Genomic DNA, 20,797 nt, shown 5'->3' with positions numbered 1-20,797 from the left:
CCAATTTCCCAATTCATCACACCCCCACCCCCACCCCCCTGCTGCTTTCCCCACTTGGTGTCCATACGTTTGTTCTCTACATCTGTGTCTCAATTTCTGCGCTGCAAACTGGTTCATCTGTACCATTTTTCTAGGTTCCACATATATGCGTTAATATACGATATTTGTTTTTCTCTTTCTGACTTACTTCACTCTGTATGACAGTCTCTAGATCCATCCAGGTCTCTACAAATGACCCAATTTTGTTCCTTTTTATGGCTGAGTAATATTCCATGGTATATATGTACCACATCTTCTTTATCCATTCGTCTGTCGATGGGCATTTAGGTTGCTTCCATGTCCTGGCTATTGTCAATAGTGCTGCAGTGAACATTGCGGTGCATGTGTCTTTCTTTTTTTTTTTTTTTTTGCGGTACGCGGGCCTCTCACTGTTGTGGCCTCTCCCGTTGCGGAGCACAGGCTCCGGATGCGCAGGCTCAGCGGCCATGGCTCACGGGCCCCAGCCGCTCTGCGGCACGTGGGATCTTCCCGGACCGGGGCACGAACCCGTGTCCCCTGCATCGGCAGGCGGACTCTCAACCACTGCGCCACCAGGGAAGCCCGCATGTGTCTTTCTGAATTATGGTTTTCTCAGGGTATATGCCCAGTAGTAGGATTGCTGGCTCATAACTGAAACTGAAAAACTGTAGTTTCAGTTTTTTAAGGAACCTCCATACTGTTCTCCATAGTGGCTGTATCGATTTACATTCCCACCAACAGTGCAAGAGGGTTCCCTTTTCTCCACAACCTCTCCAGCATTTGTTCTTTGTAGATTTTCTGATGATGCCCGTTCTAACTAGTGTGAGGTAGTACCTCATGTTAGTTTTGATTTGCGTTTCCCTAATAATTAGTGATGTTGAGCAGCTTTTCTTGTGCTTCTTGGCCATCTGTATGTCTTCTTTGGAGAAATGTCTATTTAGGTCTTCTGCCCATTTTTGGATTGCGTTGCTTGTTTTTTTAATAGTGAGCTGCATGAGCTGTTTATATATTTTGGAGATTAATCCTTTGTCAGTTGATTCATTTGCAAATATTTTCTCCCATTCTGAGGGTTGTCTTTTCGTCTTGTTTATGGTTTCCTTTGCTGTGCAAAAACTTTGCAGTTTCAGTAGGTCCCATTTGTTTATTTTTGTTTTTATTTCCATTTCTCTAGGATGTGGATCAAAAAAGATCTTGCTGTGATTTATGTCAAAGAGTATTCTTCCTATGTTTTCCTCTAAGAGTTTTATAGTGTCCAGTCTTACATTTAGGTCTCTAATTCATTTTGAGTTTATTTTGGTGTATGGTGTTAGGGAGTGTTCTAATTTCATTCTTTTACATGTAGCTGTCAAGTTTTCCCAGCACCACTTATTGAAGAGACTGTCTTTTCTCCATTGTATATCCTTGCCTCCTTTGTCATAGATTAGTTGACCATAGGTGCGTGGGTTTATCTCTGGGCTTTCTATCTTCTTCCATTGATCGGTGTTTCTGTTTTTGTGCCAGTACCATATTGTCTTGATTACTGTAGCTTTGTAGTATAGTCTGAAGTCAGGAAGTCTGATTCCTCCAGCTCTGTTTTTTTCCCTCAAGACTGCTTTGGCTATTCGGGGTCTTTTGTGTCTCCATACAAATTTTAAGATTTTTTTGTTCTAGTTCCGTAAAAAGCGCCATTGGCACTTTGATAGGGATTGCATTGAATCTGTAGATTGCTTTGGGTAGTATAGTCATTTTCACAATTTTGATTCTTCCAGTCCAAGAACATGGTATATCTCTCCATCTGTTGGTATCATCTTTAATTTCTTTCATCAGTGTCTTATAATTTTCTGCATATAGGTCTTTTGTGTCCTTAGGTAGGTTTATTCCTAGGTGTTTTATTCTTTTTGTTGCAATGGTAAATGGGAGTGTTTCCTTAATTTCTCTTTCAGATATTTCATCATTAGTGTATAGGAATGCAAGAGATTTCTGTGCATTAACAAATTCATTGATTAGCTCGAGTAGTTTTCTGGTGGCATCTTTAGGATTCTCTATGTATGGTATCATGTCATCCGCAAACAGTGACAGTTTTACTTCTTCTTTTCCAATTTATATTCCTTTTATTTCTTTTTCTTCTCTGATTGCTGTGGCTAGGACTTCCAAAACTATGTTGAATAATAGTGGCAAGAGTGGACATCCTTGTCTTGTTCCTGATCTTACAGGAAATGCTTTCAGTTTTTCACCATTGAGAATGATGTTTGCCGTGGGTTTGTCGTATATGGCCTTTATTATGTTGAGGTAGTTTCCCTCTATGCCCACTTTCCGGAGAGTTTTTGTCATAAATGGGTGTTGAATTTGTTGAAAGCTTTTTCTGCATCTATTGAGATGATCATATGGTTTTTATTCTTCAATCTTTTAATATGGTGTATCACATTGATTTGTGTATATTAAAGAATCCTTGCATCCCTCGGATAAATCCCACTTGATCATAGTGTATGATCCTTTTAATGTGTTGTTGGATTCTGTTTGCTAGTATTTTGTTGAGGATTTTTGCATCTATATTCATCAGTGATATTGGTCTGTAATTTTCTTTTTTCGTAGTATCTTTGTCTGGTTTTGGTATTAGGGTGATGGTGGCCTCATAGAATGAGTTTCGGAGTGTTCCTTCCTCTGCAATTTTTTGGAAGAGTTTGGGAAGGATAGGTGTTAGCTCTTCTCTAAATGTTTGATAGAATTCACCTGTGAAGCCATCTGGCCCTGGACTTTTGTTTGTTGGAAGATTTTTAATCACAGTTTCAATTTCATTACTTGTGGTGGGTCTGTTCACATTTTCAATTTCTTCCTGGTTCAGTTTTGGAAGGTTATACCTTTCTAAGAATTTGTCCATTTCTTCCAGGTTGTCCATTTTATTGGCATAGAGTTGCCTGTAGTAGTCTCTTAGGATGCTTTGTATTTCTGCGGTGTCTGTTGTAACTTCTCCCTTTTAATTTCTAATTTTATTGCTTTGAGTCCTCTCCCTCTTTTTCTTGATGAGTCTGGCTAAGGGTTTATCAGTTTTGTTTACCTTCTCAAAGAACCAGCTTTTAGTTTTATTGATCTTTGCTATTGTTTTCTTTGTTTCTATTTAATTTATTTCTGCTCTCATCTTTATGATTTCTTTCCTTCTGCTAACTTTGGGTTTTGTTTGTTCTTCTCTATCCAATTCCTTCAAGTGTAAGTTTAGATTGTTTATTTGAGGTTTTTCTTGTTTCTTGAGGCAGGCTTGTATAGCTATAAACTTCCCTCTTAGAACTGCTTTTGCTGCATCCCATAGATGTTGGATCATCGTGTTTTCATTGTCATTTGTGTCTAGGTATTTTTTGATTTCCTCTTTGATTTCTTCCGTGATCTCCTGGTTATTTAGTAACATAGTGTTTAGCCTCCATTTGTTTGTTTTTTTACATTTTTTCCCTTGTAATTGATTTCTAATCTCATACCGTTGTGGTCTGAAAAGATGCTTGATATGATTTCAATTTTCTTAAATTTACTGAGGCTTGATTTGTGACCCAAGATGTGATTTATCCTGGAGAATGTTCCGTGTGTGCTTGAGAAGAAAGTGTAATCTGCTGTTTTTGGATGGAATGTCCTCTAAATATCAATTAAATCTATCTGGTCTATTGTGTCATCTGTTTCCTTATTTACTTTCACTTTGGATGATCTGTCCATTGGTGTAAGTGAGGTGTTGAAGTCCCCCACTATTATTGTGTTACTGGCTATTTCCTCTTTTATAGCTGTTAGCAGTTGCCTTATGTATTGAGGTGCTCCTGTTTTGGGTGCATATATATTTATAATTGTTATATCTTCTTCTTGGATTGATCCCTTGATCATTATGTAGTGTCATTCCTTGTCCTTGTAACATTCTTTATTTTATTTATTTATTTATTTTTGCGGTACGTGGGCCTCTCACTGCTGTGGCCTCTCCTGTTGCGGAGCACAGGCTCTGGACACGCAGGCTCAGTGGCCATGGCTCACGGGCCCAGCCACTCCGCGGCATGTGGGATCTTCCCGGACCGGGGCACAAACCAGTGTCCCCTGCATCGGCAGGCGGACTGTCAACCACTGCACCACCAGAGAAGCCCCATTCTTTATTTTAAAGTGTATTTTATTTGATATGAGTATTGCTACTCCAGCTTTCTTTTGATTTCCATTTGCATGGAATATCTTTTTCCATCCCCTCACTTTCAGTCTGTATGTGTCCCTAGGTCTGAAGTGGGTCTCTTGTAGACAGCATATATATGGGTCTTGTTTTTGTATCCATTCAGCAAGCCTGTGTCTTTTGGTTGGAGCATTTAATCCATTCACATTTAAGGTAATTATCAATATGTATTTCCTATGACCATTTTCTTAATTTTTTGGGGTTTGTTTTTGTATGTCCTTTTCTTCTCTTGTGTTTCCCACTTAGAGAAGTTTCTTTACCATTTGTTGTAGAGCTGGTTTGGTGGTGCTGAATACTCTTAGCTTTTGCTTGTCTGTAAAGCTTTTGATTTCTCTGTTGTATCTGAATGAGATCCTTGCCAGGTAGAGTAATCTTGGTTGTAGGTTCTTCCCTTTCATCGCTTTAAGTATATCATGCCACTCCCTCTGGTTTGTAGAGTTTCTGCTGAGAAATCTGCTGTTAACCTTATGGGAGTTCCCTTGTATGTTATTTGTCGTTTTTCCCTTTCTGTTTTCAAAAAGTTTCCTTTGTCTTTAATTTTTGCCAATTTGGTTACTGTGTGTCTCAGTGTGTTTCTCCTTGGGTTTATCCTGTATGGGAGTTGCTGCACTTCCTGGACTTGTGTGGCTATTTCCTTACCCATGTTAGGGAAGTTTTCGACTATAATCTCTTCACATATTTTCTCTGGTCTTTCTCTCTCTCTTCTCCTTCTGGGACTCCTATAATGCGAATGTTGTTGCATTTAATATTTTCCCAGAAGTGTCTTAGGCTGTCTTCATTTCTTTTCATTCTTTTTTCTTTATTCTGTTCCCCAGCAGTGAATTCCACCATTCTGTCTTCCAGGTCACTTATCCGTTTTTTTTGCCTCAGTTATTCTGCTGTTTATTCCTTCTAGTGTGTTTTTCATTTCAGTTATTGTATTGTTCATCTCTGTTTGTTTGTTTTTTACTTCTTCTAGGTCTTTGTTAAACATTTCTTGCATCTTCTTGATCTTTGCCTCCATTCTTTTTCCAAAGTCTTAGATCATCTTCACTATCATTATTCTGAATTCGTTTTCTTGAAGGTTGCCTATCTCCACTTCATTTAGTTTTTCTGAGGTTTTGTTTTGTTCTTTCATCTGGTACATAGCCCTCTGCCTCTTCATCTTGTCTATCTTTCTGTAATTGTGTTTTTTTTCCACAGGCTGCAGGATTGTAGGTCTTCTTGCTTCTGCTGTCTGCCCTGTGCCCTAATACCTTTTAGACCTAGCTTAATTTCTTTTAGGGCCTAGCTCTCTGGGCATATTATGACACACAAAACCTAGTCTATTCTTGGACCAAACTATTTTTTCTGTAGTTATGTACAACTGAAAGTCCCTCTTCTCTTTTCCTGGGAGAAAAATAGTCAACAGTCATTGTAGACCACCAAACTATTCAAGATGTTGTGGAACTACTTTCCATGAAGGTTTAAAGACAATGAATAGAAAGAAAGAAAGATAAAGCACTCAGATTTAACTGTGAGAAATAAGTGCAAGATTATCCCAACATTCTGTACTATTTTAGTGAATTTGGTGGAAGAATTAAGGAATTGCTGGTATATATTGATTTCTAGAAGGATAAGCATTCTCATTTCCAACCCAAAGCTTTCCATTGGTGTGCATAAAATTTTGACTTGTGTGTTCCTACCATCTCCTCTGTCTAGTGCCTGGCCCTGACTTATAACGGTTTCTTTTTTTTTGCATATCTCATGCTGTTATGTCTCACCTTGCTCCCCTCGGCACTTCCTAGCTAACCTGGCAAGCATCCCTTGAGTTTCAAACAGTGAGGGATCTCATATGCCTTGCTGCCCCCTATTGGTGAGCAAAGACAATCTTAGATTTTTTAAATTAATGCCTATATTTGAGAGGTACTTCCTATGGAAGCTTTTTATAAAGTTTTTAAAAAATTATATAAATATTATGTGATGATTTTATTTATAATTAATGGCTTTATTTTTTAAATGTTTATTTTGACTTAGTTTTCTTCATAAATTTGTAAGGAATTTCTTCAGTTCATGTCATGATCTTTTTCTAAAATTGGCACTGCATAACTGAAAGTGCAAGGCAAAGTTTTCTATCATCATTGCACAAAGATTTTCTTTCTTTGTACATTTAAACAAAGGAATTGATTTCTTATGGTTTTGAATGTAGTTCTTTAAATTGAAAACATACATATTGGATTTGCATATTGCTTCCTCAAAATGGGTTTCTTTTTTGTTTTGTTTTGTTTTAATGTTGTATTAGCCTATTTGGGCTGCCACCAGAATATGCCATGGACTCGGTGACTTAAACACAGAAATTTATTCTCATAGTTCTTGAGGCTGGAAGTCCCAGGTCAAAGTCTGGCAGGGTCAGCTTCTGGTGCGAACTCTCTTCCCAGCTTGATATCCTTAAAATGGTAGAGGGAGAGAGCGCTAGTGACTTTCCTCTTCTAATAAGGTCACCAGCCCTATTGGGTAGGACTCCATCCTACGACCTCATTTAACCTCTATCACCTCCTCACAGGCCCCTTCTCCAAATGCAGTTACATAGGGAGTTAGGGCTTCAACATATGAATTTGGAGGTGGGGGACATAAACAGCAAAATGTTGATATGTGAATTTTAATAATCCAACTTATTTTTTAATTAATCAATCAAATTATTATTATTATTTTTAATATCACATACCATGGTCTAAGAGTAAATGAGAATGGGATTTGTATTAGAATAATAAGGCGTTACCCTCACCATGGTGAACTGATAACACAGTTAAGAAAATGAATTAAAATCAGACTAAAACAAGGAAAAATGATAAAAGTGCAAAGTACTAAATCATCATACTGTCTTTAATTACAAAAGAAGTTGTATTTGTGGGCTGGAATAACCAGAGAAGTCTGACAGCTTAGTGCTTTCAGAATTTTCTTAAATCACCTGATATATTTTTACCAGGCTACTGCTGCTAACTGAAACAGTGGGTTGTGTGTCTTGGGCTGAATGAAGCATGCCACAGAATCATTGATGTTGGGCTAAAAAACCCAAAACTCTTCCTTCTTTTGTTTCTTTATTTGTTTGACTGCCTGTTGAGTCCAGAACAATTTCAGAGCATCCAGTGGAGCCCCTAACCATTCCAGAGGGCAAGAGATTGGACACACTGATTGGTTTGAAAACCTTGATATCTAATTTTTTCTGTGGCTTCTCTGTAAGTTCAGCTCAATAGTTCATTTATTTATTCCTCCAACCATAGGGAAAACAAGCCTGAAAACATCAGTTCATAACACTAAATTATGAATGTTAAAGACACGCACAGCTCCACCTACCAGCAACACCTATGGGCAGAGCCTGTCATACCGTGGACACTGACGTATTTCTAATTATACCATTTCTTATCAAGTAAACGTCCTGGGTTGATCAGAAAAACAGAAAATATCGCCATGATCAAAATAAATCTATAATTTAAGCTGGATTTTCTACCACTCTCAGGCAAAAGGTTGTTTAAAAAAAAAGTTGTGCTGTAAATCACATCTCATTTTGCAGGATCTGGTATGAAGGAAAAATCATGTGTTTGAAATTTGTCCCTGAATTTATCTCTAATTTCAAAATCATTTTCCTTCTTCTGTGAAGCCTATCCCCAGCCCAGGTTACTGCATTTCCCTTGTGCTCTCACTTCTGCTCTCCTCCATTTATCAAAGCAAAGTATCTGCTAACAGTCATGTAAAACCTGGTATGAATTTAAGTCATGGTGTTATCTCTCTTCAGGGGATTTATAATTTTGGATTTATCTATAATTCTGGAATAAATGCCTTTGACTCCTGCAAAAGAAGCTTTATGTATGACCATAGTAAAGAGAGGTGTTTTTGGAGTTGGGGACTTTCTGTTACTGTTGAAATCACACAAAGAGCTAGCAGTCAACTTTATTGAGAAGATTGGTATCTAAATTGTAAAATTATCTCAAAGTTAGGGATTTATGTAAAATGCAAGGTCAGAATTACAATGAAGGGACATATTACTTAAGTATTTTGGAGATGAGAAAATGAAACTAGCATTTATTGGGTATCATATGCCACGAAATGTGCCAGGCATCCTCACATTTCTTTAGCTCATTTAAAGCACTTCTGTAAATTCTTCACCCCATTTTACCATCAAGGAAACAAAGTTCTGGAGGTTAAGTTTCACAGATATCCTGCAGCTAGCAAATAATGGAACCATGTCTCCCTGGCTTCAAAGTCCATTATCTTGGTATAGGAAAGAGAAAAGTTGTCAAAATACATGACACTTAAACACGTGATTTATTTTGCTCTATTAAAAATTTGCTTTGAACATTTTGAATTAAACTCCTTTAATCACATGATAATATGTACTTTGTACCATACCACCTTGCTGGCTTTTAGTATGCAGAGCCAAGATGAATTGCCTTCAAAAAATTTTTCAATTTATTTCTTCTATCAGAAACTGTCAATAATAGAGGATGGTGAGGCTGTAATGCAGAAATTACAAGGTTATCCAAGACCTGCCTCATATGTAGTTGGCATATGCTGCTCTCCAACTAACCTATGGATATGAATATTTCTGTACTAATTGAAAGTAAGCTAGCCAAAGTCAACCTACACAATCATATGGGTGGAATAATCATATAAGTTGAACCAAAAATTGGGACACATCAACAGACTGAATATTTGAAATTATGACTATTACATTATATCTAGAATATATGGTTAGCTTATTAAGGGTTAGGGGGCTAATTTTGTATTTTTTCTCAATTAAATTTAACTGTAGATTCACTTGAGAATGTGTTTTAATGCTTTACTGAATGAATCTACCCACTTTTACATTTTTTTGAGAAATAAAGAAAAGAATTAGGTGGTAAACAGAATCTATTACTAAAGTCATGTATATGATCCAAGGCCAATTTGAAGCTGCATTTTTGTGCAAGGAAGCCCATTTTGTTTATTGCTTTCCAAAAAATTTAAAATATTAAGTGTGATTATTTTTCCAAACTTTTTAAGTTTACATTAAATCAATGTAAATAATAACAATAAAGCTTGCTAACTTAAAAATGTGGGTTTTTTAGGTGTATGCTTTAGATTGAATTATTAATTAACTTTTGAATTGGAAATATTAATCTACAAAAGCAATAAAAAGTGTATTTTAACTCTTATTCTATCTAATATGAAGATAATATAGGCTCTTTGCTTTTACTATTTTCCCTCTGGTTACCTGTACTTTTTTTTTTTTTTTTTTTTAGGTTTCACATATTCATTACTGAGCTACACAGTGAGCAGTGGTGAGGAAAGATCAAGAAAAGAGAAGAGAGCCATTCCATTTCTCCCATCAAACACAGACAGCTGTTCCAGACAGTAGTGATGTCCTGATACGGTAAGACACAATTGACCTTAATAGCATAAGTGTGTGCCACTTCATATGTGAGGCTCCTTATAGACCCAGCTTGGTTCTTCTCCAGTGTCTTCTCTTGGAGTTGTACCTGATTGTATTACCAGTTTTCATTTGAATCCATGGGGGAATGGGACGATTTTGCTTTTGTTTCTTGGCCAGGAATCACTTGATCCTGAAAGTGTTGTGAGAAGACATGCTGAGGAGGAAATTCAACTGCACATAGGATGGCAGACAAGAGAAAAGATCCCCTCTGGTTACCTGTCCTTGAGTAATCCTTTCTGCTTGTAATTATCATGACCAGAGATTGGATAGGAAAATAAAAGACTATAGGAATTACTCGGGGCTTAATCTGTCCTTGCATATGATGGTGGTGGGGAAATAAGTTGAAAAAGGTACATAATGTGGTGCTTGGGTTTTCTAAGGGCTCATTTATGTACTATTTATATTCCCAATTTGGCATAAAAAAATTGAGGCTCTGACGATGTAATTTATAAAATTGATACATGGTACTATAAAAGATGGTTTCATAAAAATGTATTTTAAAACGTAATGACAAAACATTCTGGCTATCTTTAAAAAAATAGACTTTGACTGATTTGGAAGTGCCCAGGTCACTTTAAAGAGAATCTTTATTAGTCTATAGAAAGTAATGTTTATAACAGCTTGAAACTCAAAGGAAAGGGAACTCGGGGAGAAGCATGTTCAATAATTTCCAAGGTAACATGGATGCATACTGTGTATGCTCCTTTCATCTCATTTCTTACTGCCACATCCTTTCAAGGAAGAAAATAATATATTATTCATGGAAAAAATGTGTAAAGAAGGCAGTATAAGAAAGGCATACTTGAGAACTAATTGAAGTGCTATGAGGCAAGTTAATGCTTTTTTGCCAATAACTTGTGTGTACAGATAGGTTAAAAGGATTTTGAAGCCCTCTCTGAATCTGCCCCTTCCACACCCAAACTGGGATACATTTACTGAGAAAACAAGGATCTGGCATTTTAACAACATTAAAAATATTTTATGTGAGTTATTTTTTACTTAGCACAGTAGAAGAAAGTCAAGATTAATTCATCAGTATATAGTCACCTTAAAAATGTGGAGGGCACTTCGATGGCCTCAATGGCCAGTAGGGGAGGGAGCAGGCTGTGTACAAAATGAGGAGGGAGCAGGCTGTGTACAAAGTCGGCTCTAAACCCTCTTTTGCTGTGGTGCAGTTTTTGTGGACTGGATGGCTGAGAGATCCAACAGAGAGAAAGAAATCATCACCAGGATCAACAGAGATAGGAACAGGGGAAACTTGGAAAGCTGTTGTGACAAAGTCAGTGATAAGAAGCCAGATCCCTGGGGTGGGTATCTGATCATGAAGCAGAGAACAGCATGTCATTAAGAATTTGATCAGGATTGAATAACTTCTGGCGATTTACTTACAAAATGACTCTTGCAGCCCTGGAGCATGGTACTCTTGCATGAACCACTGAAAAGTATCATTACAAAATATAAAATAAATTTTTTTAAAAAGAAGAAAAAATTAAAATGATCTCTGCCAAGTATATAGGTGAAAATAATATATAACTTTTTTGTTGGCTTACTAGTAAAATTGAATTATTTTCCATACTTTTAAAATTTTTACTATTTTTTCCCTGTCAACTGAATTTGGTGCCTTAGTTTAGTAAATATAATTTACCTCCTGTTTACTGATCATATATTACATGTAAAGCAGGGTGCCAATGTTTTGGAGAGGGGGCTGTGGAGAAATAAACGAAATGACAAATCCCTTCTCTTAAAGCCATATACTGGGTTGGGGAGAACAGCTTGTGCAGAATAACGTGACAGAAGTAAGGAAAGGAATGTGGATTGGGAAAACGGGACAGCTACATGTAAAAAAATGAAATTAGAACACTAACACCATACACAAAAATAAACTCAAAATGGATCAGAGATCTAATGTAAGGCCAGATACTATAAAACTCTTAGAGGAAAGCATAGGCAGAATACTCTTTGACATTAATCGTAGCAATATCTCTTTTGATCCACCTCCTAGAGTAATGAAAATAAAAACAAAAATAAACAAATGGGACCTAATTAAACTCAAAAGCTTCTGCACAGCAAAGGAAACCATAAACAAAACAAAAAGACAACCCACAGAATTGGAGAAAATATTTGCAAACAAAGCAACCAACAAGGGATTAATCTTCAAAATATACAAACAGCTCATGCAACTCTATGTCAAAAAAACAAACAATCCAATCAAAAAATGGGCAGAAGACCTAAATAGACATTTCTCCAAAGAAGGTATACAGATGGCCAAAAAGCACATGAAAAGATGCTCAACATCACTAATTATCAGAGAAATGCAAATCAAAACTACAATGAAGTTTCACCTCACACTGGTCAGAATGGCCATCATCAAAAAGTCTACAAACAATAAATGCTGTAGAGAGAGGGTGTGGAGAAAAGGGAATCCTCCTACACTGTTGGTGGGAATGTAAATTGGTACAACTACTATGGAGAACAGTATAGAGGTTCCTTAAAAAACTAAAAATAGAACTACCATATGACCCAGCAGTCCCCCTCCTGGGCATATATCCAGAGAAAACCATAATGCAAAAGGATACTTGCGCCCCAGTGTTCATTGCAGCACTATTTACAATAGCCAAGACATGGAAGCAACCTAAATGTCCACTGACAGATGAATGGATAAAGAAGATGTGGTACATATATACAATGCAATACTACTCAGCCATAAAAAAGAATGAAATAATGCCATTTGCAGCCACACAGATAGACTTAGAGATTATCATACTAAGTGAAGTAAGTCAGACAAAGACAAATATCATATGTTATCACTTATATGTGGAATCTAAAAAAAAAGTACAAATGAACTTATTTACAAAACAGAAATAGAGTCACAGATGTAGAAAACAAATTTATGGTTACCGGGGAGGTGGGAGGAGGGAGGGATAAATCAGGAGCTTGGGATGAACTTACACACACTACTATACATAAAATAGATAACTAATAAGGACCTACCATATAGCACAGGGAACTCTACTCAATACTTTGTAACAACCTATATGGGAAAAGAATCTAAAAAAGAGTGGATATATGTATACGTATAACTGGTTCACTTGCTGTAGAGCAGAAACTAACACAACATTGCATTGTAAATCAACTATACTCCAATAAAAATTTTAATAAAGAGAAAGGGATGGGGAAAGGAGGGGTAGTGTTAAATGCAGACACACTTCGGAGCAGCTAGCTTCAAGGTTCTAAACAGAACCACTGGTGAGTGGGACTCACACACCTCCTTTGAGTTCTGTTCCAGTGGTCAGTGTTGGAGAAATATCTTTGGGTCTGGAGGCAGAAGAGCAGGACAGAGGGACGATCCAAGAAGCCCTCTGAGACTCAGTGAATGCTTTATGACATGTTTACTTGCAGGCTCATGAGTTGAAAATGGCAAGAAAATGTCAGGTTTGACTTCCAGTGAGATAAAACAGTGTTCTGCCAAAGAGGTCCTATAAAGGGCTTACTTTGGGCTCCTACCTTCATTCGGGATATGTGCTCAAAGTGTATATTCCTGGGGCCACTGGCTGAAGGTCTTTCCATTTTAGGGAAAGCAAAACGTAGAGAAGACATTTTTTTTTTTTGCGGTACGTGGGCCTCTCACGTTGCGGAGCACAGGCTCCGGACGCGCAGGCTAAGCGGCCATAGCTCACGGGCCCAGCCGCTCTGCAGCATGTGAGATCTTCCCGGATCGGGGCACGAACCCGTGTCCCCTGCATTGGCAGGCGGACTCTCAACCACTGCGCCACCGGGGAAGCCCGGGAAGACATTTTATCCTATGTTGTACCCTGCCTCTGGTTGTTGACAGTGTGTTCAGCCTTCAGCAGGGAGAGTCAAATTTGGTTATTTTTCCACAGTCTTTGATTAATGAGCAGGACAATTCATCCCAGTCACAACCATGTTAGTGACTTTCTCAATGGTTCTCAACTGGAGAAGGAAGTCAGCAGATGGCTGGGAAATACCCACCAGCTGTTTACAGTCAGTCTGAGGCTTGTTAAGCTCGTTCTTTCAGGAATCTGATGTGGACAAGAGTAGACACCATGCTACTTTATGCACATTTTCAAAATCCCTTTTTTGCCCTTGGTTCAATTCTCAAATGGTTGAATGGTTGAAGTGAAATATTTTGCAGGTCTCTCTGAGATTGGTTGGATACTTATGTGAAGACAGAAAATTATATGATAGGTTTAGTAGTGACAGCATGGACATGAGACTCGGTACATCTGCTAAAACATGGAACTTGATCCATCTATCAATAATTCTCTGAATTAAGAATTGGATAGTGGAGAAAGCACTTAGATTCTTTTCCTGGATGTATCATTTATTTATCACCAGCGTAATTCTGGGTTTTGCAATGAACTACTCCGAATTGTAGTTTCCTTTACTCTGCAAAATGGGGATTGTAAGCAGCAAGCCAGCATACTTCACTGGGTATTATAAGGATCAAAAAGACTGCATAAATGAAAGAATTTACAAAGTATAAACATGATACAGATGTGAAGACTTACTGCCAATAAGGGGTATGTGCAGATCACCTATGATGTTCCTGACACAGCTCTAGGTTTTTGGAAGATACTGAATAGATAAAAGGTGTGGCTCCTGCCCTCAACATCTATATGGTCCAGCTAACTGAGGAGCAGCACAAGGCAGTACCTAAATCAAGACCTAAAGGGGCTGATGGAAAAGAAGTGCCATCAGAGTTTAGAGAAGAATGAGATGAGCAAGGGTTAATGTGCAGATAGACAACATTATGGAAGAGGTAGGCATTGAGTTGCACTTTAGAACAGGGAAACGGGTGAACTGAGAGGACTGAAATTAAAAGAAGCTGAAAAGGACTTAAAATTCGAAGTTCAGCCTTTTCCAAAAATGTCCTTTCCCTACTATATTCACTGTCAAACTCCTTATTTACAAGTTAACCCCTTTCTAAACCCTAGGAATTCTTTTCTGACCCTCCCAAATGGAGCTGGTCATTCTCTCCTCTAGTGGTTCCTGTCCTCAAAAGATACACATTTACATTATTGAAAGTATCTCATTGTGTCAAAACAGTAATATAAATACCATTTTAAAAATGAGACAGACCTGGGATCTACACCCAGTTTTACTGCTAACTGACTCTCTGACTTAGGGCAAATCATTTACCCTTCACCAGTTGAGTAAATCTTTCATCTGTAAGCTAGAAATGATAATAACAACATTATAATTCTGAGCATTAAATAAGGAATAGTGTCTCAATGAGTCCTGTGTGTAGTGAACACTTCAGAAATGATGTCCGTTGTTAATTTTATGGATCTGTTGCCCTCATTGGTTAATGTGGAACTCTCATTTTGCTTTTCTTTAGATACTAGCGTCTAGCCTGGGGCCAGGCACAAAGTAGGTACCTGATAAATATTTGAACCAAAATGAGCATTCAAGATGGAGGAGGCATTTTAGGAAGTGGCAACAGCAAAGATACAGAAATAGAAATAGAAATAATCTGTGTGAAAAGTAGTGAGTGTGGAAGTGGGAGGGGAGAGATAATGAAATAATTCCTCTGATCTGATGAGAGGAAAGATTTATATTGGAGAATAAATTACGCTAGATGAATTCGTGGGGCACAGATGGAGGAGGACCAGGATTTGGGTTTGATGTAGTGGGTAATAGGGAATCATAGTTTTTTGAGGAGGAGTGACATGATGAAAAATGTTGAGTAAATAGATTAAGACTTCCTTGGTTCAATAAGCAAATTATTTTTAGACTAAAAGCTATATCACTATGACCATTTATGACTATAATTTGTTGCCTTCTCACTCGATTGTAAGAGAAACAAGTCAATATTGTTCTCTTCTTTCCAAGTTTTTAAAGGAAAAAGAAACATTATTTTTCATACTTGATATGGCTGTGTGGTGAGTCTCCTTCAGATCAGTGAAAGTACTCCTCTCTGAAGACATTGAAGGGTGTCTTAACGATAATGATTAATGACTTGAAAACACCCATAAATCTTTGAGGAATGAACAAACCACTATTAGAGCCATATGTTGCCCTCACTCTTTGCATGGAACTTCTACGAAAGTCTCTAGGAGTTCAGTGGAATGATGAGGGGAAGCATATGGCCCTAGATCTGAACTAAATTAGTAACAGTATGAAAACACAGTTAAATAGTGATAATCCCCCTTGTTATCCAGCTTTTTTCCTTTTTCAGACCACCTTGTGGTGTATAGTTAACCACAAAAAAGATACTTGTTAAATGGGGAGAGCCAACCTGCGAGGAGAAACCATGTGGCATATCTTTTGAAACAAGCTGAAGAGGCAGTGATTTGGGGCTTTGTTGCTCAGGACTTCCATGGAGTCATTTAGAGATCAAAAAAGAGCGTAACCCGACGACTATGCATTAGGCACTCCATCTGGCTCTGTCCCACACTGTTGCCATAGTCACCTATCTCCTAGCAACAATGAACAGCATTTTCATGTCTCTAAAGTGACAAAGCATGCAAGTGAAAAATATAGATGTAATCACAATAGGATAATAATCTGAGAGGTTATCTTATGGTCAGGGTTCACTGTGAAGATCTATATGAATCTGTGGTTTCATGGTCCTCTCTCCTGTGATGGGTTTCGATAAGAAAATGCCTTGGCTCAAACTGAGGCAGCCCAACAGCTTCCTATTGAATATAAAGACTACAGATATCATTACAAAGAACATGGTAAAGGGGAAGTTTATTTTAAAAGGTGGAAAAACACAATTATCAGTTTGAATAACCTGACAATCATTATCTAGAACTCTGGGTAGAAGGGACTGGGGATGGAAAAACCCTGGCCTTCAGTCTGCGAAGAAGGAATATTCCATCCTGACAAATTCAGGCTCAAACAGTCCATTAGCAGCCTTTGCAATGAGCAATGAGTCTCAATTGAGGTCACTAATCAGAAGCAGTAAAGAAGCTGAAATAAAGATAAAAGGAAAAGGCTATATGCGTCATGCTTGTCTTTGAGGCAAAGTGAAAAACAAACTGTGTGACACTAAGAGGATCTTTAGCTGTTTATTTCTAAATGTTTGTACCATATTTCAAATAATCTTTATTTAAATATTCTGCCAAAAGAAATCCATTGAGATACCAGCCTTGTTTTTTTTAATGTCACAGCATTGAATCCTAATAAACCTTGCTATTATACTGACTCATGTGCATAAAATGAGAACTCAGAAGAGTTTAGACATCCACACAGAGGTTAGTAACAAAGAAATCAATGCCAGTTTTCATCTTTAAATGCCATTTTGTGTATTATTTACTAGTTTCATCACCTATGTTCCATGACCCACTTCTCCTTTAGAAAGAAGAATACATAGGTCTTTCCTGATTTTGTATCAGAACGTATGCATTTGGTAAATGTCAATGAAAGATGCACACTGTGGGAAGTAGATTCAGGAATGTCTCTGAGAGATGTCACTTGAGGGGAAGTAGAGCATCAAAACAGTGTTGACTCCAGGATGAAATAAGTAATCTCCACACCTAGGCAGGCCATCACAATGTGTTTACACATTACATGCAGAGCTGAGTTTAGCTGTGCTAACTGCTTTGTCAGAAAATCCTCCTGAAATGAAATAATCATAGAAGATAGGTGAGTGCTGATTTTGTGAAATAAACAGTGATTGAGGAAAGAAGAAAAACCAGCAGGACTCAGCATGAAGCAAATTAATTCATGCTGGAGATTTACTCTCCAGAAGAAATTAAATTGCCCACTTCCTAAACAGTACAGTTCTTGGCATGCCGTTTCTTTCTCTTTCTTCCTATATTTGTTTCATGTTAGAGCTCCTTAATATTTCTTTCCACTATTTATATTTTACTTTATTTATTTATTTTTTGGGAGCTAGGAGATATGTGATTAAATGGATACATGGAAATTTTTTTTATGGGCTTGCATTTTACTTTTATTTTTAACATCTTTATTGGAGTATAATTGCTTTAAAATGATGTGTTAGTTTCTGCTTTATAACAAAGTGAATCAGCTATACATATACGTATGTCGCCATATCTCCTCCCTCTTCCGTCTCCCTCCCACCCTCCCTAACCCACCCCTCAAGGTGGTCACAAAGCACCGAGCTGATCTCCCTGTGCTATGTGGCTGCTTCCCACTAGCTATGTATTTTACATTTGGTAGTGTATATATGTCCATGCCACTCTCTCACTCCGTCCCAGCTTACCCTTCCCCATTCCCGTGTCCTCAAGTCCATTCTCTACGACTGCATCTTTATTCCTGTCCTGCCCCAAGTTCTTAAGCACCATTTTTTTTTTTAGATTCCATATATATGTGTAAACATAAAGTATTTGTTTTTCTCTTTCTGACTTACTTCACTCTGTGTGACAGACTCTAGGTCCATCTACCTCACTACAAATAACTCAGTTTCGTTTCTTTTTATGGCTGAGTAATATTCCATTGTATATGTGTGCCATTTCTTCTTTATCCATTCATCTGTCGATGGACACTTAGGTTCCTTCCATGTCCTGGCTATTGTAAATAGAGCTGCAATGAACGTTGTGGTACATGACTCTTTTTGAATTATGGTTTTCTCAGGGTATATGCCCAGTAGTGGGATTGCTGGGTCATATGGTAGTTCTATTTTTCATTTTTTAAGGAACCTCCTTATTGTTCTCCATAGTTGTATCAATTTACATTCCCACCAACAGTGCAAGAGGGTCCCTTTTCTCCACACCCTCTCCACCATTTATTGTTTGTAGATTTTTTGATGATGGCCATTCTGACTGGTGTGAGGTGATACCTCATTGTACTTTTGATTTGCATTTCTCTAATGGTTAGTGATGTTGAGCATCCTTTCATGTGTTTGTTGGCAATCTGTATCTTCTTTGGAGAAATGTCTATTTAGGTCTGCCCATTTTTTGGATTGGGTTGTTTGTTTTTTGATATTGAGCTGCATGAGCTGCTTGTGAATTTTGGAGATTAATCCTTTGTCAGTTGCTTCGTTTGCAAATATTTTCTCCCATTCTGAGGTTGTCTTTTTGTCTTGTTCATGGTTTCCTTTGCTGTGCAAAAGCTTTTAAGTTTAATTAGGTCCCATTTGTTTATTTTTGTTTTTATTTCCATTTCTCTAGGAGGTGGGTTAAAAAGGATCTTGCTGTGATTTATGTCATAGAGTGTTCTGCCTATGTTTTCCTCTAAGAGTTTTATAGTGTCTGGCCTTACACTTAGGTCTTTAATCCATTTTGAGTTTATTTTTGTGTGTGCTTTAGGGAGTGTTCTAATTTCATTCTTTTACATATAGCTGTCCAGTTTTCCCAGCACCAGTTATTGAAGAGGCTGTCTTTTCTCCATGGTATATCGTTGCCTCCTTTATCAAAAATAAGGTGACCATATGTTCGTGGGTTTATCTCTGGGCTTTCTATCCTGTTCCATTGATCTATATTTCTCTTTTTGTGCCAGTACCATACTGTCTTGATTACTGTAGCTTTGTAGTATACTCTGAAGTCAGCGAGCCTGATGCCTCCAGCTCTGTTTTTCTTTCTCAAGATTGCTTTGGCTATTCGGGATCTTTTGTGTTTCCATACAAATTGTGAATTTTTAGTTCTAGTTCTGTGAAAAATGCCATTGGTAGTTTGATAGGGATTGCATTGAATCTGTAGATTGCTTTGGGTAGTGTAGTCATTTTCACAATGTAGTTTCTTCTAATCCAAGAACATGGTATATCTCTCCATCTGTTTGTATCATCTTTAATTTCTTTCATCAGTGTCTTATAGTTTTCTGCATACAGGTCTTTTGTCTCCTGAGGTAGGTTTATTCCTAGGTATTTTATTCTTTTTGTTGCAGTGGTAAATGGTAGTGTTTTCTTAATTTCTCTTTCAGATTTTTCATCATTAGTGTATAAGAATGCAAGAGATTTCTGTGCATTAATTTTGTATCCTGCTACTTTACCATATTCATTGATTAGCTCTAGTAGTTTTCTGGTAGCATCTTCAGGATGCTCTATGCATAATATCATGTCATCTGCAAACAGTGGCAGTTTTACTTCTTCTTTTCTGATTTGGATTTCTTTTATTTCTTTTTCTTCTCTGATTGCTGTGGCTAAAACTTCCAAAACTATGTTGAATAATAGTGGTGAGAGTGGGCAACCTTGTCTTGTTCCTGATCTTAGTGGAAATGGTTTCAGTTTTTCACCACTGAGAACGATGTTGGCTGTGGGTTTGTTATATATGACCTTTTTTATGGTGAGGTAAGTTCCCTTTGTGACTACTTTCTGGAGGGTTTTTATCATAAATCGGTGTTGAATTTTGTCAAACCCATTTTCTGCATCTATTGAGATGATCATATGGTTTTTATCCTTCAGTTTGTTAATATGGTGTATCACATTGATTGATTTGCATATATTAAAGAATCCTTGTGTTCCTGGGATAAACCCCACTTGATCATGGTGTATGATCCTTTGAATGTGCTGTTGGATTCTGTTTGCCAGTAGTTTTGTTGAGGATTTTTGCATCTATGTTCATCAGTGATATTGGCCTATAGTTTTCTTTTTTTGTGACATCTTGGTCTGGTTTTGGTATCAGGGTGATGGTGGCCTCGTAGAATGAGTTTGGGAGTGTTCCTCCCTCTGTTATATTTTGGAAGAGTTTGAGAAGGATACGTGTTAGCTCTTCTCTAAATGTTTGCTAGAATTTGCCTGTGAAGCCATCTGGTGCTGGGCTTTTGTTTGTTGGAAGATTTTTAATCACAGTTTGAATTTCAGTGCTTGTGATTGGTCTGTTTATATTTTCTATTTCTTCTTGGTTCAGTCTCAGAAGGTTGTCTTTTCTAGGAATTCATCCATTTCTTCCAGGTTTTCCATTTTATTGGCATACAGTTGCTTGTAGTAATCTCTCATGTTCCTCTGTATTTCTGCAGTGTCAGTTGTTACTTCTCCTGTTTCATTTCTAATTCTATTGATTTGAGTGTTCTCCCTTTTTTTCTTCATGAGTCTGGCTAATGGTTTATCAATTTTGTTTACCTTCTCAAAGAACCAGCTTTTAGTTTTATTGATCTTTGCTATTGTTTCCTTCATTTCTTTTTCATTTATTTCTGGTCTGATCTTTATGATTTCTTTCCTTTTGCTAACTTTGGGGTTTTTTGTTCTTCTTTCTCTAATTGCTTTAGGTGTAAGTTTAGGTTGTTTATTTGAGATGTTTCTTGTTTCTTGAGGTAGGATT

At 37.4% G+C, this 20,797-nt stretch overlaps 1 pseudogene; it reads right to left on the bottom strand.

The window, feature by feature from the left end:
• Positions 1-9,608: 9,608 nt before the first annotated feature.
• Positions 9,609-9,764, bottom strand: LOC137220755 (large ribosomal subunit protein eL39-like; annotated as a pseudogene).
• Between the last annotated feature and the right edge of the window lie 11,033 nt (positions 9,765-20,797).

This window comes from Pseudorca crassidens, chromosome 3 (assembly GCF_039906515.1).
Source record: "Pseudorca crassidens isolate mPseCra1 chromosome 3, mPseCra1.hap1, whole genome shotgun sequence".
Lineage (NCBI taxonomy): Eukaryota > Metazoa > Chordata > Mammalia > Artiodactyla > Delphinidae > Pseudorca > Pseudorca crassidens.
The sequence above is the reverse complement of the archived record's forward strand: the minus strand, read 5'-3'. Positions and strand labels throughout refer to the sequence as shown.